The sequence below is a fragment of the Loxodonta africana genome, chromosome 6, assembly GCF_030014295.1.
Source record: "Loxodonta africana isolate mLoxAfr1 chromosome 6, mLoxAfr1.hap2, whole genome shotgun sequence".
Classification (NCBI taxonomy): domain Eukaryota; kingdom Metazoa; phylum Chordata; class Mammalia; order Proboscidea; family Elephantidae; genus Loxodonta; species Loxodonta africana.
The window spans coordinates 124,522,025-124,538,108 of record NC_087347.1 but is presented as its reverse complement, the minus strand read 5'-3'; the positions used below and the strand labels follow the sequence as shown (position 1 = coordinate 124,538,108).

Below are 16,084 nucleotides of genomic sequence, written 5' to 3'. Positions count from 1 at the left end.
ACTGTCATCGTCAGGGCGCTTTTGTCCGGAGCGGGGCGCAGTCTTGGAGCGCGGTGGAGGGGCGGGGGAACAGCCTGGGCAAAGTGGAGGAGGTGCAGTCCGAGGAACAGAGGCTTTTAAGTTTGTTTCATTAAATCTCGTGCCCACGCGCGAAGGGGCCGGAAGGTGCGTTTATGGACAAGGAACGTCTCAGGCCTTGGGTGGCGAGTGCGCGCCCCCACATCTCGGCTGTGGCTTCTGAAAGAGCTGCGCGGTGGGTGGGAAGCTGGACTCGTCTTTAGAAAGGCAGAGGCCGAGATCTCGGACTCTTATGTAACCCTTGGCGGGGCGCAGTGGTTAAGAGCTTGGCTGCAACCAAGAGGTGGGTAGTTGGAATCCACACGCCGCTTCTTGTAAACTCTCTGGGGCAGTTCTCTGTCCTAGAGGGTCGCTATGAGTCAGAATCTGGCCGACAGCGGTTTCGGTTGTCGTGTTTTTTTATGGCCTTGGTTTTCAGACCTGTATGGCATGTTCATGTGCTCACCACACATTTGTTAAATGGTGACTTTAATTTACAAATGTTTTTTGAACTTTCGGCAGGTGACACACCCTGTTCTAGACTATTAGGATACAGCGGTGAACCAAAGGAGTAAAGCCCTACCTTCATGGGACTTAGACTGGGGATAAAAACCAAAAACCAAACCTGTTGCCGTGGAGTCGATTCCGACTCAGCGACCCTATAGGACAGAATAGAACTGCCCGGTAGGATTTCTAAGGAGCGGCTGGTGGATTTAAGCTGCCGAAGTTTTGATTAGCTGCCGAAGCTGGAACCACTGGGCGGCCAGGGCTCCCAAGGTAATGGATAATTTAAAAAAAAAAAAAAAAGTTGTTGCGGGGGCGGGGAGGGAGGTAGAGCGTTGGAAGTTTACAGTTTTCAATGGGAGTGTCAGGAAGTAACTTTTGAGAAAGCCCCTCAAGGAAGGGAGGAAGAATTTGAGGCAGAGAACTAACTAGTGTAAAGGTGTGGGCAGGAAGTGTGAGAAGAGCTGAAAGAGTGATAAGAGGTGGCAGGCTGGCCAGATGATGCAGAACTTGTAGGCCTCTATAGGGAATTCCACTTTTAGTCTGAGACAGAATTCTGAGACTCTCATCGGAGGGTTTTGCCCAGAGAATGATGAGACTGGGGCCGGGGGTGGGGGGCGGTGGGTGGGGGGGGAGGTCTTTGCAAGGTTGTTACAGGGGCTGGTGTTCTCTTTGGCAAGGAAAGGAAGCAACACTGACGGATGGAAGAGTTTGAGGGCGCTTGCAACAGATTAAAATTTCTGGTGGTGGTTACCAAGGAGTAAAGTAGAAAAAATACATTTTCTCTAGTGTTTTAATATTAAAGTAGAGAAAATAAAATTTTATAGTTTGTTTTAGTATAGCTATATAAAACCCAGTGCCATCGTAAACTGATTAATCTCTAGTCTTTAGAAAATGGCACAGGTTCTGTTCAAGATACGGCTGAACAGCCTGTTCCACTCTTAACATAGCAAACACCTTAATACCTTACAACATGTTTTCTCTTAGTCACAATGGGTGATGGAGAGCTTGACATAACTAATGCTGTAATGGTGCTCTAAGTAATCTCTAAACATTTTTTTTATTACACTAGCTGCACCGGTCTCTTCCAAAGGGGTGTGGAGCTCCCTCAGCTCCTGTGGCCTTGGTCTCTCTTCTCTTTTTGTTCTCTTGAGAAATGGCCTTCAGCCTACAAAGTGGCAGAAAGGCTGCCTGGCATTTTTAATCTGCAACTTTCCTTCTTACTCCCTATCTCAGCCAGAATAGACGTGATAGAACAGTTCCACTAGCCGAGAGATTCTTATGTGAGTTTTTTCCAGCCTGTTACAAACATACTGATTAGAGTCTACATGTCTGACATACATACTTTAGTTTAATAAAGAGTTTCTTATAGTTTTATTATATGTAAGACCATCTGTAGGCTATGTGCTTAAAAATATTAGGTAAACCTGACCTTCCCCCTATAAAACCCTCCCACTAGCTCTTTAGAATTAGAATTTAAGAGAAATTTAACCCCCTCTGTCTCTTGAATACCGGTGTTCAGTAAAGGCCCTCTTACTGCTTACCTCCTCCTGTTTCAGTATTGACTTCGCAACAGGTGGCTCAAATCTGCATTTTACAGTAACAGGAGCTGGGTTAAGGGAGGGAAGTGGTGGAAAATTCTCAGAAGATCATTAAAAAAAAGTTAGTCACTCCTCTCCAATTCCTTATTTGTGACTAGAGGACTGGACTACAAATCTCTATCACCTCCCTAATTTATAGCTGTAGGTGTTTAGAAAGAAAGGTCCGGCAAAAGTTTTCTAACTGTAGGTCAGGCTTTATGAAAAGTTTGGAAAGAAGTAGAGATGCAATGTTGTTAGGGCTGTCGAGTTGGTTCTGACTCACAGCAACCCTGTGCACAACAGAACAAAACACTGCCTGGTCCTTCACCATCATCACAATTGTTGCTGTGTTTGAGCCCCTTCTTGCAGCCCCTGTGTCAGTCCATCTCATGAGGGTCTTCTCTTTGTTGCTGACCCTTAACTTTACCAAGCATGATGTACTTCTCCGGGCACTGGTCCCTCCTGATAACATGTCCACAGTATGAGAGACAAAGTCTCACCATCCTCACTTCTCAGGAGCTTTCTGGCTGTACTTTTTCCAAGACAGATTTGTTAGTTCTTCTGGCAGTCCATGGCATATTCAGTGTTCTTTGCCAGCACCATAATTCAAATGCACCAATTCTTTGGTCTTCCTTATTCATTGTCCAGTTTTCACATGCATATGAGGCAATTGAGAATACCATGGCTTGTGTCAGGCGCATCTTATTCCGCAAAGTGACATATTTGCTTTTTAACACTTGAAGGAGGTCTTTTTCTGCACATTTTCCCAAAGCAATATGTCATTTGACTTCTTGACTGCTGCTTCTATAAGCGTTGATTGTGAATCCAAGTAAAATGAAATCCTTGACAACTTCAATATTCCATTTATCATGATACTGTTTATTGGTCCAGTCATGAGCATTTTTGTTTTATGGCTTGTTGCCATTTCTCTGTGTTAAAGGCTGGTTGCTATCCCAATTGCCTAAAGCAGAAATGGTGAGTGGAGGGCTTCAGGCAGCATTTCCACACGGGAGACTACAGAAAAGAGTCACTGGGAGGTGAGGGAAGGAAGGAGAAATCATGGCAAAGAGCAGGCCTTCGGCTATTTCAAAATTTGGCCGAGGGTCGGCCCTGTAGCAGAAAAAACACCCTTCTCTCTCCTCCTCATCAAAATCACTTGGCATTTGTTTCCTAAGGCCTGAAATCCTTGCTAGTTTCACATTTCAGTGGCTTTAATCAACTTTTGAAGACTCATCTGGGCACAAAGCCACTACATAGAAAATTATTTTGTTTTGTTTATAAGAAAGTGGAGTGCGTTCCAAACAAGCAACCGATAAATCAACTCCACTTAAAACTGGAGACGGTCCATGAATTTCAAACACTTTCTATAATGCTCTCAACAACTGCTTTCTACAGTGTTAACTGTCAAAGTCTAATCACACCAGCTGTTTGAGAAATGATAAGGGAAATTACATTATGACTGATCAAAGTAAACACAATAACTTAATAAAACTGGCTGATGGGGAGAGACATTTGACTGTAAATCAGACCCACAGAGGCAATCATCTGAGTTTCCATTAATGACGCTGTAAGCACCAAATGAAGGAGCAAAGACAAATCCAGGCTTCGCCTGGGCCTCACAGTGAGAAAAGAGCTCCAAACTGTCACTTTGGAGCAACTGGCTTTTCTTACATAGCAAATATAATTTCTCTAAATTGAATTTCAACACTTTTGATTATGTGGCTTTGCTTTGTGTGGTGAAATGGGTGTCTTTAGGTGGCCTTTCGCCTTGGCTCTTGGGAAAAAGATTGAGAGAATTTCCCCCTAAACCCTGAAGAGTTACCTTTGCCTTAGTGTTCTACTCCAGTGGGTTTGTTGCATTTCCTGGATAAGCTGTCAACAACTTGGTTTGATATTTTTCTCTGAGCTGGGCTGCAGCCTGCCCTGTGATCGGTTTGCACCTTCTACGCATTGGTCAATACTGTATGCAAATGAATGACTATGCTGTTGTTGTTCTTAAGTGCTGCCTCCTGTACAACAGAACAACACACCGCCAGGTCCAGAGCCATCCCCACAATCACCGTTAAGTTTGAGCCCCCTGTTGCAGCCACTGTGTCAATCCATCTCTTTTTCACTGAGCCTCTACTTGACCAAGCCCATCACTCTCCAGAAACTGATACCTCCTGATAACACGTCCAAAGCGTGTGAGATGAAGTCTCATCATCCTCAAATCTAAGGAGCCTTCTGGCTGGACTTTCTGTCAAACAGATTTGCTGTTCCTCTGGCAGTCCATGGCATATTAGATGTTCTTCGCCAACACCATAATTCAAACACATCAATTCTCCTTCGGTCTTCCTTATTCATTGTCCAGCTTTCACATGCGTATGAGGCAACTGAAAATACCAGGGCTTCGGTCAGACACACCGTAGTCCTCGAAGTGACATCTTTGCTTTTTAACACTTGAAAGTGGTCTTTTGCAGCAGATTTACCCAACACAATACGTAGTGTGATTTCCTGACTGGTGCTTCCATGGGCACTGACTGGATCTAAGAAAAACTAAATTCTTGACAACTTCAGTATTTTCTCCATTTATCATGATGTTGCTTATTGGTCCAGTCATAACGATTTTTGTTTTATGTTGAGGTGCAATCCACACTGAAAGGCTGTAGTCTTTGATCTTCATCAGTAAGTGCTTCAAGTCCTCTTTGCTTTCAGCAAGCAAGGTTGTGTCATCTGCCTGTTGCAAGTTGCTAATGAGTCTTCTGCCTATCCTGATGCCTCGTCCTTCTTTATACACAGTCCTGCTTCTCGGATTATTTGCTCAGCACACAGATTGAATAAATATGGTGAAAGGATACAACCCTGACGCACACCTTTCCTGACTTTAAACCACTCAGTGTCCCCTTGTTCTGTCTGAACAACTGTCTCTTGATCTATGTACAGGTTCCTCATAAGCACAAATCAATGTTCTAGAATTCCCATCCTTCACAATGTTATCCACAGTTTGTTATGACCCACACAGTCGAATGCCTTTGCATAGTCAATTAAACACAGGTAAACATTTTTCTGGTATTCTCTGCTTTAAGTCAAGATTCGTCTGACATCAGCAGTGATATCCCTCATCCAGAGACTGGGACAGAAGCCTGGACAGCCTCAAGGCTGGAATAACCAGCCCATTGATCTGGGATTCTATCCCCAGGGTGATGTTACAAGATAACCCACATGTGCAGCCTGTGAGGCACAAAGTTTCACCTCTCTCTCCCAAGTTGTTTTTCAGGACTCCACCATCGATGGCACTAGTTTTTTTTTTTTTTTTCCACCATAGGGGGTGGTGTTACAAGATAACCCACATCCTGGACTCTCACACATGGAGTTCTACATATCTTCCCTACAAGCTGCTTTCCAAGGATGAACAGAATCAGCCCATTCCCAGGGGAACGCGCAGCGAGAATGGGTGCAACCTTACAGTCTTATCAGGTGGCCACTGAGACTGCACAGCGGTGACTTGACGTCCAAACTGACTCCACCTTGGATCCCAGAAGCACAGGCACCTAATTTCTTTAACCCGGCCGTTTCCCAGAAAGTTCCGCCATGAATAAAACGTGAGATCCTTCCCACCTAAAACCCTTTATAAACTCCAGGAAAAGCTCTGCTTGGAGAGAGACTGGAGGCTAGCATAGACAGAAGCCCCTCTCCGTCTCTCCCTCGTGAGCCTCTGCTTTCTTTCTGTCCCTAATAAACCTTGGTTCATGAGAAAACTCTGAGCCTCTCCTGGTCATTCTTGGTCAGCAGAAGGCAAGAACCTAGGCAGGACTTGGCCCCAAGCTGGGAAGCCTTACCCTGCAACAATCCCACATTCTCTTCCGAATCCAGCTGGAATTTCTGGCAGTTCCCTGTCGATGTACTGCTGCAACTGTTTTTTAATTATCTTCAACAAAATTTCACTTACATGTGATATTAACGCTACTGTTCAATAATTTCCACATTATTTTAGAGGACCTTTCTTTGGCTCTCCCAGTCAGGTGGCCAGGTAGCTGTCTTCCAAATTTCTTGGCACAGACAAGAGAGCACTTCCAGCGTTGCATCCATTTGTTGAAACATCTCAATTGGTATTCCATCAATTCTTGGGGTCCTGTTTCTCACCAATGCCTTCGGTGCAGTTTGGACTTCTTCAATTCCATCCCTTCTTGATCACACGCTGCCTCCTGAAATGGCTGAACATCAACCAATTCTCTTGGGCACAGTGACTCTGTGTATTCCTCTCATCTTCTTTTGCTGCTTCCTCCATTGTTCAATATTTTGCCCATAGAATCCTACAGAATTGCAATCAAGGTTTGAATTTTTTCTTTAGTTCTTTCAGCTTGAGAAATGCTGAGCGTGTTCTTCCCTTTTGGTTTCTATCTCCAGGTCTTTGCACATTTCATTATAATACTTTACTCTGTCTTCTCTAGCCACCCCTTGAAATCTTCTGTTCAGCTCTTTTACTTTATGATTTCTTCCATTCATTTCAGCTACTCCGCGTTCAATAGCAAGTTTCTGAGTCTCACTGACATCCACTTTGGTCTTTTCTTTCTTTCTTGTCTTTTTAATGACCTTTCACCTTCTTCACGTATGATGTCCTTGATGTCATTTCACAACTCCTCTGGTCTTCAGTTACTAGTGTTTGGTGTGTCAAATCTATTCTGGAGAAAAAAAGGACCCTAAATTCAGGTAGGATATACTCAAGGTCATATTTTGACTCTCGTGGACTTGTTTTTTCTCAGCTTCAACTTGAACTTGTGCATGAGCAATCGATGGTCTGTTCTTCAGTTGGCCCCTGGCCCGATTCTGACTGATGATGCTGAGCTTCTCCACCATCTCTTTCCACAGATGTAGTCACTGATTTCTGTGTATTTCATCTGGTTTATGTTCAACCATTTCACGAGGCAGCGTATGACCAAGAACTGATGGTACTGAAGCAAGAAGTCCAAGCAGCACTGAAGGCACTGGTGAAAAACAAGGCTCCAGGAATTGACTGAATACCAACTGAAATGCTTCAACAAACTTATGCAGCACTGGAAGCTCTCACTCTTCTACACCAAGAAATTTGGAAGATCTGGTCAACTGACTGGAAGAGATCCGTATTTGTGCCCATTCCAACGAAAGGTCATCCAAACAATGTGTAAATTATTGAACAATATCAGTAATATCAGCAAACAAAATTTTTCTGAAGATAATTAAAACACAGTTGCAGCAGTACATCGACAGAGAACTGCCAGAAATTCCAGCTGGATTGAGAAGAGGACATGGAATGAGGGATATCATTGCTGATGTCAAATGGACCATTGCAGAAAGCATAGAATATGGGAAAGATGTTTACCTGTGTTTAATTGACTATGCAAAGGCATTTGACTGTGTGGGTCATAACAAATTATGGATAACATTGTGAAGAATGGAAATTCCAGAACACTTAATTGTGCTCATGTGGAACCTGTACACAGACCAAGAGGCAGTCATTTGAACAGAACGAAGGGATACTGCAGGATTTAAAAAACAGGAAAGGTATGTGTCAGGGTTGTATCCTTTCATCATACTTATTCAATCTGTATGCTGAACAAATAAACCGAGGGGCAGGGCTGAATAAAGAAGAACAACGCATCAAGATAGGTGGAAGACTTACTAACAGCCTGCAACAGGCAGATGACACAACCTTGCTTGCTGAAAGCAAAGAGGACTTGAAGCACTTACTGATGAAGATCAAAGACTACAGCCTTTCAGTGTGGATTGCACCTCAACATAAAACAAAAATCGTTATGACTGGACCAATAAGCAACATCATGATAAATGGAGAAAATACTGAAGTTGTCAAGAATTTAGTTTTTCTTAGATCCAGTCAGTGCCCATGGAAGCACCAGTCAGGAAATCACACTACGTATTGTGTTGGGTAAATCTGCTGCAAAAGACCACTTTCAAGTGTTAAAAAGCAAAGATGTCACTTCGAGGACTACGGTGTGTCTGACCGAAGCCCTGGTATTTTCAGTTGCCTCATACGCATGTGAAAGCTGGACAATGAATAAGGAAGACCGAAGGAGAATTGATGTGTTTGAATTATGGTGTTGGCGAAGAACATCTAATATGCCATGGACTGCCAGAGGAACAGCAAATCTGTTTGACAGAAAGTCCAGCCAGAAGGCTCCTTAGATTTGAGGATGATGAGACTTCATCTCACACGCTTTGGACGTGTTATCAGGAGGTATCAGTTTCTGGAGAGTGATGGGCTTGGTCAAGTAGAGGCTCAGTGAAAAAGAGATGGATTGACACAGTGGCTGCAACAGGGGGCTCAAACTTAACGGTGATTGTGGGGATGGCTCTGGACCTGGCGGTGTGTTGTTCTGTTGTACAGGAGGCAGCACTTAAGAACAACAACAGCATAGTCATTCATTTGCATACAGTATTGACCAATGCGTAGAAGGTGCAAACCGATCACAGGGCAGGCTGCAGCCCAGCTCAGAGAAAAATATCAAACCAAGTTGTTGACAGCTTATCCAGGAAATGCAACAAACCCACTGGAGTAGAACACTAAGGCAAAGGTAACTCTTCAGGGTTTAGGGGGAAATTCTCTCAATCTTTTTCCCAAGAGCCAAGGCGAAAGGCCACCTAAAGACACCCATTTCACCACACAAAGCAAAGCCACATAATCAAAAGTGTTGAAATTCAATTTAGAGAAATTATATTTGCTATGTAAGAAAAGCCAGTTGCTCCAAAGTGACAGTTTGGAGCTCTTTTCTCACTGTGAGGCCCAGGCGAAGCCTGGATTTGTCTTTGCTCCTTCATTTGGTGCTTACAGCGTCATTAATGGAAACTCAGATGATTGCCTCTGTGGGTCTGATTTACAGTCAAATGTCTCTCCCCATCAGCCAGTTTTATTAAGTTATTGTGTTTACTTTGATCAGTCATAATGTAATTTCCCTTATCATTTCTCAAACAGCTGGTGTGATTAGACTTTGACAGTTAACACTGTAGAAAGCAGTTGTTGAGAGCATTATAGAAAGTGTTTGAAATTCATGGACCGTCTCCAGTTTTAAGTGGAGTTGATTTATCGGTTGCTTGTTTGGAACGCACTCCACTTTCTTATAAACAAAACAAAATAATTTTCTATGTAGTGGCTTTGTGCCCAGATGAGTCTTCAAAAGTTGATTAAAGCCACTGAAATGTGAAACTAGCAAGGATTTCAGGCCTTAGGAAACAAATGCCAAGTGATTTTGATGAGGAGGAGAGAGAAGGGTGTTTTTTCTGCTACAGGGCCGACCCTCGGCCAAATTTTGAAATAGCCGAAGGCCTGCTCTTTGCCATGATTTCTCCTTCCTTCCCTCACCTCCCAGTGACTCTTTTCTGTAGTCTCCCGTGTGGAAATGCTGCCTGAAGCCCTCCACTCACCATTTCTGCTTTAGGCAATTGGGATAGCAACCAGCCTTTAACACAGAGAAATGGCAACAAGCCAGTATCTGGGATATAATTTTTAGAAATAAATTTTAGATTATATTTGAGGTCAGTAAACTGCATACATTTTTTATTCTTTATTTCTACAGTACTGGAAAGGATCTTTCTCTTCATTATTCTGAGAAAGTACATGATCCTCAGTGCTGTTTGTTTTTGTTAGCCACAATTACACTTTGCAGTTATTTTGATTTTATTTAAAATTATTTTAAACAATAACAAATAATTTTTTAAAATAATTTTTATTGTGCTTTAAGTGAAAGTTTACAAATCAAGTCAGCCTGTCACATAGAAGCTTATATACACCTTACTCCATACTCCCACTTACTCTCCCCCTAATGAGTCAGCCCACTCCCTCCTTCCAGTCTCTCCTTTCGTGAGGATTTTGCCAGTTTCTAACCCTCTCTACCCTCCTATCTCCCTTCCACACAGGAGATGCCAACACAGTCTCAAGTGTCCACCTGATACAAGTAGCTCACTCTTCATCAGCATCTCTCTCCAACCCATTGTCCAGTCCCTTCCATGTCTGATGAGTAGTCTTCGGGAATGGTTCCTGACCGCCGGGATTCTTCTAGTCTCAGTCAGACCATTAAGTCTAGTATTTTTATGAGAATTTGGGGTCTGCATCCCACTCTTCTCTGGCTCCCTCAGGAGTCCTCTGTTGTGCTCCCTGTCAGGGCAGTCATCGGTTGTGGCCGGGCACCATCTAGTTCTTCTGGTCTCAGGATGATGTAAGTCTCTGGTTCATGTGGCCCTTTCTGTCTCTTGGGCTCATAGTTATCGTGTGACCTTGGTGTTCTTCATTCTTCTTTGATCCAGGTGAGTTGAGGCCAATTGATGCATCTTAGATGGCCGCTTGTTAGCATTTAAGACCCCAGACGCCACATTTCAAAGTGGGATGCAGAATGTTTTCATAATAGAATTATTTTTCCAATTGACTTAGAAGTCCCCTTAAGCCATAGTCCCCAAACCCCTGCCCTTGCTCCGCTGACCTTTGAAGCATTCATTTTATCCCGGAAACTTCTTTGCTTTTGGTCCAGTCCAGTTGAGCTGACCTTCCGTGTATTGAGTATTGTCCTTCCCTTCACCTAAAGGAGTTCTTATCTACTAACTAATCAGTAAATAACCCTCTCCCACCTTCCCTCCCTGCCCCCCTCGTAACCACAAAAGTATGTGTTCTTCTCAGTTTATACAATTTCTCAAGATCTTATAATAGTGGTCTTATACAATATTTGTCCTTTTGCCTCTGACTAATTTCACTCAGCATAATGCCTTCCAGGTTCCTCCATGTTATGAAATGTTTCACAGATTCGTCACTGTTCTTTATCGATGAGAAGTATTCCATTGTGTGAATATACCATAATTATTTACCCATTCATCCATTGATGGACACCTTGATTGCTTCCAGCTTTTTGCTATTGTAAATAATTTGTTGTTTTTGTTAAAAAAAATAATTTGTTGTTTTTGTTAGGTGCCGTCAAGTTGGTTCCGACTCATATCTACCCCATGTACAGCAGAACGAAACATTGCCCGGTCCTGTGCCATTCTCGCACTTGTTGTTATGCTTAAGCCCATTATTGCAGCGACTGTAACAGTCCATCTCACTGAGGATCTTCCTCTTTTTCACTGGCCATGTACTTTACCAAGGATGATGTCCTTCTGCAGGGACTGCCCCCTTCTGATAACATGTCCAAAGTATGTGAGACGTAGTCTCGCCATCCTTGCTTCTAAGGAGCATTCTGGTTGTACTTCTTCCAAGACAGATTTGTTCACTCTTCTGGGAGTCCATGGTATATTCAAAATTCTTCATCACCGCAATTCAAAGGCGTCAATTCTTCGATCTTCCTTATTCATTGTATGATAAATAATTTAACTATTATTAAATATTAATAGTAATCACTTATTAATTAAAATAATAATTTCATTTAATGCCTGAGCTATTCTCCCCCCAGCCAGGGTAGGTAGGGGTCACTGTTATTGGCTAATGCGCTATCTCCATGTGCCTGGTACTTCCCAGGCAGTCTAATAGATGGTGTTGAATGGATGAATGAATAGAATGCTTTTCTTTGTATGAAGGCTTCCGCTTGATTAGCTGAGAGCACAGAAACCAAATAAGTTTGTTAGAACTGAATGTGAAAATAGGGGCTTGAGTAAAGTAGACGAGCTTTGGTGCAAGGACCATGTAATCACTCAAATCACTCCACATTTTCAAGAACACCTGGCTTAAGGTAAGATGGGGAACTTGACCAGCCAACATGACAGCCAAGTAGACCCTGTCAGTAGAGGGGCCGTTGTCCTTGTCTCGGCTCATTCCCCCATCCTTGGAATACCTGTTTTGACTGCTCACAGGGCCTCACTTGCTGGCTGAAAGCCAGGCAGGCAAGACAAAAATAAACAGAAGTGGAAGCAGTCGCTTCCCAGCAAGTGTTGAGTTTCATTTAATATTAGATTTCTTGGTATAAACCTAATCTTTAGTTTTTAGAAATAACCTCATCTTCACAAACTGGACTACAGTTACAGTAGAGCTTTACTACAAGGTCAAGGTTAGAGCATTCACAAATGACTGATCTGTAGTCATTTTCCAGGTTCTTGGGCTGTGACTTCCGTGGCAGGGCTCCAGCAAAGTGAGGGAGGAGACTAGTGTGTTTCACAGGGAAGGAGGCACCTGAGAAATGCTTCTTGGATAGGAGTGGGGAGAGCTGGGCAGAGCCTAGGGGGTAGTTTTGTGAAGAATAAGGGAGGTAAGAGCTTGGGATAAGTAGACTATGGCTTTCCTCTTCCTTGCCCTGATTTCTTTCCCTTTCCTTTTTTTTTTTTTTTCTTTCTTCCTTTCTGTCTGACTTTTTATGTTTTCTGAGTGTATAATTGTAGTGAGAGGAGGTCTTAGCCATCCTGTCCCATCTCCCCTTCTTCCCTTGGATGTTCATTCATTTTCAGAGGAACTGTAGCAAATTGGGCATGAGAGAAGAGTGAACACATATGCCCACATATGGGCACATGCATGGGATTCCCTTCTTTCCCCCTCCTCTTGTTTCTTCCCCAGGATCGTAGCTGGATTCGGGCTAAGGTGAGTGTCCTAGCAGGCTGGGAAAGTAAGGAAGGGAAGACTTCCTTTAGAATTGCTTATACATTAATTGGTCATATACTGGTCAGGTGCTGCATCACGGCGTTTGAAAATATTTATGATGTAGTATGGGATAACGGAATTTGGTACGGTGGTTTTTGTTCAGTTGCGTTGGAAGTATAAACTCTTTTAAACCTACACTGTCTTCCACATCTTTGCCTGTTCCCCTAGCTCCTCGTTGCACACCGCAAGCGTTTGGTAAATGCTTTGGAGCTAGGTTGTTAGAGATGCACCTTCTTGGTGAGCACTTCAATTGCCTGTCAATAAGAAAATTGGGAATAGTGAAATCTGGTGTCAGATACCTTAACTGATAATTCCTTTGAAGGACAAAGCATTAAAAAATGTATTATTTTGAGATAACTGTAGATTCACGTGCAGCTGTAAGAAATAATACAGAGAGACCGTGTGTGCCCTTCACCCGGTTTCCCCCAAGGATAACGTCTTTAAAGCAAAGGGGGCAGCCGGTGCGAAGACAGGTAATAGCTTGTGTATTGGCGGAACTGAAAGAGGGCCAATGTGACTGTTGGGTGGTGATGGGGGGGAAGTTGGTGGGGCCAAATCAGGTGGCTAAAGAATTTGCATTTTACTTTAGGGGGTGTAGGGAGCCCTTGAGGAATTTTATGCAGGGGAGAGATATACTTGAATTTACATTTTAGAGCATCTTGCTAGGGGGCCCAGACCGGTAGTGGGAAGACCAATTGGGAGGCTTTTCCATTATTCCAGGGAAGAGACAGTGGTGACTTGGACTTTGTTGTTGTTGTATTCCATCGAGTCACCTCTGACTCAGAGTGACCCTATATGACAGAGTAGAACTGCTCTGTAAGGTTTCCTAAGCTGTATCTTTACAGAGCAGATCGCCAGATCTTTTCTGCCATGGAGATGCAGGGGCTTCAAATAGCCAGCCTTTCAGTTAGCAGCTGAGTGCTTGACCATTGTGCCACCAGGGCTCCTTTGACTTGGACTAGAGTGGCAGCAATGGGGATATAAATGATGAAAGTCAAGATACATTTTGGAGATAGAGTTGATAAGATTTGTCGATGGATTAGCTACAGGGTAAAGAAGAGGAGGAATCTCTTGCTGATGGCCTTAATACTGAGTGAAAACCCAAACCCATTGCTGTCTAGTTGATTCTGACTCACGGCGATCCTCTAGGACAGGATAGAACTGCTCCATAGGGTTTCCAAGGCTGTAATCTTTTGTGTGTGTTTTAGGTAAAAGTTACAGAGCAAATTTGTTTCTCCATTCAACAAATTGTACACAAAGTATTCTAGACGTTGGTTGCAGTCCCCAGACTGTGTCAGTACTCTCCACATTTCCACTCTGGGTTCCACATTTCCTTTCATCTGCTTTTCCTACCCCTTCCTGCCTTCTCATCTTTACTTTGGGGCAAATGTTGCCCTTTTAGTCTCGTGTAATTGTTCTACGGAGCACATTGTTTTCGGGCAATATTTTATAGGCCTGTATCGCTTGGCTGGAAGGTGGTTTCCAGGAATGGCTGGAGTTCCATGTCAGAGAGATGTCTTAGGGCCATAGTCTCAGCAGTTCCCCCAGGTTCTATCAGCCCAGTAAATCTGCCTGGCCTTTTTTAAATAAATTTAATTTTTCGTTCTATATTTTTCTCCTTCTCTATCTGGGACTCTATTATGATGCAGATCAGCGAGGTGTGTCTGGTTTTGGGGTCAGGCTGTAATCTTTATGGAAACAGACTGCCACATCTTTCTCCTGCAGAGTGGCTGGTGGGCCTGAACCACCAACCTTTTGGTTAGCAACTGAGCACTTAATCGCTGCACCACCAGGGCTCCATAGAAACTGAGTGAATTATAATTATTGAGGTGGAGAAATCTGAGTTGTAGGTAGGGGTCAGATTTAAACTACCCAGTTCAGTTCGGGACATGTTCAGCTTTAGATGCCTGTTCATAGTATAAGTAAAGAAGTAGGCAATGTGATATACGGGTTTTGACCACAGAGCCGGACATGTATTTCAGGGAGTGGTCTGCTTACAGATGACAGTTAAAGCCGTGGATGGGAAAGAGATGCAAGAGACCATCTAGCAGTAGAGTGTAGGGACAGAAGAGAGAAGTGTTCATTATATTTGGCCACATGCTGTTATAATGGAGGAGTGGATGCAGAATCCAGTTTAGAATGGGTTAAAGAATGACCAGGAAATGAGGAATTGGAATAGGAATGCATAGACAGCTCTATCTTTATTTTTTCTGGACAGTAAAGAACTTTCTTTTTCTCTGCTCTGGAAGGAGGCGTTATCTCTATTTTCCAAGGCTGTTTGCTATGGAAACATCCTGACAGGCAGTCCAGAGCAAAGGCCACCAGTGCCTCTGTTTATAACAGTTAAGAAACTCATGGACAGTTGCCTTCCAACAACATCTACTCCTTGTTTCTATACCATCTTGGCTTCTGGTGACTTTCCCATTGAGTATATCCCTCTCTCAGCCACTGTGGTTAATCTGACTAACAGAGGATGGGACTAAATCTGCTCAATTAGTTTCATTCCGGATTTAATTGGTTTTTTTTTTTTTTTTACTGTCAACAGGATTCCAAGTAGCAGGAATAGGCCAGTCTGTAGTATTGACCTCAGTCATGCCTCCCAGGATCCTTAACCCAGCCAACTGAACAGATCTTGTAAACCATCAGAATCTGCCTTAGAAAACCAGGTGGTTTTCTCCTGTTTCTGTGTTGACCTTTGTTCTTGGCCCAAGGCATTCATCTAGGTGTAGCAGGATGTATTATAAATTTTTCATATTCCAACTAGGCCAACAAGGAAGAAGTCTAAGGCAATTCTTTTTTTTTTTTGAGCTTTAGGTGAAAGTTTGGAAACCCTGGTGGGGCAGTTGTTAAGAGTTGCAGCTGCTAACCGAGAGGTCAGTAGTTCAAATCCACCAGGCAATCCTTGGAAACCCTATGGGGCAGTTCTGCTCTGTCCTTTAGGGTCACTATGAATCGGAATAGACTTGAGGCAACTGGTTTGGGATTAGGTGAAAGTTTACAGAGCAAATTAGTTTCTCACTAAATGGTTAATGCACAAATTGTTTTGTAACATTGGTTGCCAACCCCTTGATGTGTTAACATTCTCCCACTCTCCACCCCAGGTTTCCTGTTTCCTTTTGTCCAGTTTTCCTGTCCCTTCTTGTCTTTGCTGTTGGGCTGGTGTGCCCATTTAGTCTCATATAAATGATTGAACTATGAAGTACAGTCCTCACGTGTTACTGTTTGTCCTATAGAACTGTCTAATCTTTGGCTGAAGGGTGAACCTTGGGAGTGACTTCAGTACTGAGTAAAAGGGTATCCGGGGGCCATACTCTTGGGGTTTCTCCAGTCTCTGTCAGACCAGGAAGTTTGGTCTTTTTTT

The 16,084-nt window shown here is 43.3% G+C and overlaps 1 protein-coding gene across 8 annotated transcripts in view; it reads left to right on the top strand.

Annotated features, from left to right (window-relative positions):
* C6H2orf76 (chromosome 6 C2orf76 homolog) overlaps window positions 1-16,084 on the top strand; it is a 109,024-nt gene that overhangs the window by 173 nt on the left and 92,767 nt on the right. The window contains exon 1 of one of the 8 annotated variants that reach the window (XM_003416676.4): window positions 8-165. The exons of 4 other annotated variants lie outside the window; for them this stretch is intronic. The gene's annotated coding sequence lies outside the window, so the exon portion shown is untranslated. Of the gene's footprint in view, window positions 1-7; window positions 835-16,084 lie in introns of those variants that run through there. 3 more of the 8 variants (XM_064287289.1, XM_064287288.1, XM_023556070.2) reach the window with 3 other exon arrangements.